This window comes from Pinus tabuliformis, chromosome 9 (genome assembly GCF_031772625.1).
Source record: "Pinus tabuliformis cultivar Carrire ecotype Pingquan chromosome 9, CPIR1, whole genome shotgun sequence".
Lineage (NCBI taxonomy): Eukaryota > Viridiplantae > Streptophyta > Pinopsida > Pinales > Pinaceae > Pinus > Pinus tabuliformis.
Window position 1 is genome coordinate 281,887,771 of NC_142307.1, and position 2,635 is coordinate 281,890,405.

General features: G+C 44.0%; 1 pseudogene; it reads left to right on the forward strand.

Annotated features, from left to right (window-relative positions):
* The first annotated feature begins 667 nt into the window (after positions 1 to 667).
* On the forward strand, positions 668 to 1,342 carry LOC149148272 (late embryogenesis abundant protein D-34 pseudogene; annotated as a pseudogene).
* Positions 1,343 to 2,635: the final 1,293 nt, after the last annotated feature.

Sequence of the window (2,635 nt, forward strand, 5' to 3'; positions counted from 1 at the left end):
GATGATATGACGATAGAACTTATGTTTAGTTTAGGGTTTTTTGCCCTTGAAGGCAACCCCTCTCTTTGTATGAGGGCATTGTATTTTGAGGTTGTGATATAGATGTGTATTCTCTGAGCGAGAAACAGAGAGGTGAGACTGTGAGAGAAAACAAAGGATATTACAGTGGATTTGTTGTAGGTTGTGTCTCTTCATTTTGCTGGATAATAGAAAGGAAGGAGTGGCTGTTTGGGGTGGATGTAACCCAAACTGGGTGAACCATGTATATCTATGTCTCTCTTGTTTTATGCGTTTTTTGTGTTTATATTTCTATAGTATTGTATGCGTTCCATTGCTCAGTAATATTGTACCTGTGTGTGCATATCGTGTGATCAATGCAAAAGAAAGTGTGCTAGAGAAATGATGTGATCGCTACCACGACTGTAAAAAAAAAAAAAAAGATCCCCGTAGGAGCTAAACTATCCAATGGGATTGACTTCTGAAGACTTTCCTGTGGACAAGGTTTTTATAGCGGAGGACGCGAGGAGGATCAAAGAACTGGAAGCGAGTCACACCAAGACTGGGGAAACTTATCCCGGTGGCATCGATGATGCCATGGAGGCTGCTGCGAGGGTCAATGAATAGGGTGGCATGGGGTTTCAGGCATGACCTGCATATGAGGATCATCATGAGTCAAGGGTAGGCGAGGAGGGATGAAGCGCAAGATCAATTGCTGAAGCCCATAACATACGGAGACATATTCGACATCAACGGGAGTCTAGCGGCACAGGCCATCACTCCGCAGGACATTGCTCTCATGCAAAGCACAGAGACGAGGGCGCTCAGTAAAACACTGAAGATAGGCGTCGCCGCAGTCATGTAGGCAGTGAGCGAGATGAACAAGAGCGCCGACCTAGTGAATAGTCGGGCAAAAGACAACGTTGTGGGTGAGAAGGGTGTCATTGTCATCGAAGCCCACTTGCGTGGTGTGAACGTCACCATAGAATACGTAGCCGGGTAGGCCATTCGCTACGCCATCCACCCGGCGCCTGTAGATTATCCCACAGCGGCTAACACGAATGTCACCATCGGAGAAGCATTGGAGGTGGCTGCCCTGAGAGCAGGTGATAAGCTTGTGGAACTAAGCGATGCAGTTGCAGTCCAGGCAGCCAAGCAGCAAGCCACTGGGACTGGTGAGATATCTAAAGGTGGCATGGCCTCGACGACGCAACCGGCAGCAGATGTTAATGCACGATCGTTTTATTCGATGAAAACGACCTTGGGAGACGTTCTTTTCTATTTCATGGCGGAGATGTGGAGGACGATGGGAATTTCCTATTCACGGCTTCGTAGAAGGAAATGAGGTTGAACACGAACCCGAGGGATTTGAGACGGAGGACTGTCCAACGTTTCATTGAGAATTATGAGGCAGCCGGATCTTCTAAACAGGAAGAGTTCGACAGGGCTATTAGGAATCTCTACTGCCCTTATATTGAGGTTGGATGGGGCGTCCATGTTGTTCAGGAGGTAAAGCTTCTTGCTACTAAGGCGGATCACCAAGCCTTAGATGGCCTAATCGACGACCTCGTCCAAGTTGGCATGCAAAGGGAAATGGTGCTAGAATCAATATAAAAATAGAGGATGTGTTGAGATAACAGCAAGAGGATGTGTAAAGACATTAAAAATAAAAATAAAAAAATTAATGAAGTCAAAATTATTGCATGTAAATAGGCATATTACTGTAAGACCTGGTAAGGCATGTGTACCCTTGGGTAATCACTAGTAAAGTCTGCTTAGACCTAGGTGATAGGGGGGATGTCGGGTTAACAATACCCCGAGTAAAAACTCTGAGGAGGGTAAAGGCTAGAGTGAGCAGGATTGTCTCACTTAGCAGGTTTGGCTGGAGTTAGTCAAGGAACCCCAAGTCAAGTTTAAGGGGGGAATTGTTAGGTAAACTTGACTCAGGATAGAGTCAAAGTTGACCAGGTTAAAAAGTGATGGTTTTGGGGCACATGGTATTGTGCACCCATAGTATTCTGCCTGTGGTATTATATGTAATGGAGCTTATAAAAGGCTGAAAGGACTTCATTCTAATGCAAGACGTGGAGGTGAGTGGTGAAGGCTCACTTGGTCGGATTGGCCAGGGTTTTGCCTAATGCTAATGAGATCTTATTAGGTTGGGTTTCTCCCCGGATTTGGGGTTTTCCTGGATAAAAATTTGTGTTTATGTGTTTATGGTTGTTGCTGGTTATTTTTATATTTATTCCTCTCATTGATTATTTATGTTATTCAGTAAATTTCTTAACATGTGTTAGGATTTAGCATGTATCATTGAATTTGTATGCAGGTTTCTATTTGTTTAATGCCAGAGAGCTGTCATCCTGTCTATGTATTAGGGAACAAATTTATAGACCTTTTAACTGGTTGCAGCCAGCCATCACAGGGTCCTGTGCATCTGCTAGTGTGGTTAGTCTTCTCCATCATCACATTTTATTTAAAAATGTAAGTAATTGGTGGTCTAAAGCCTTGTAATCTGGGGGTGTTCACCCATGTCTGGGGTTAAGCATAGTAGAAGTGGTTAGTTGGCTTGAATATGCAACATTTATTTCATTCATCCACCATTTTTCCAACATTTTTGTTGAGTTTGTAATGTTCC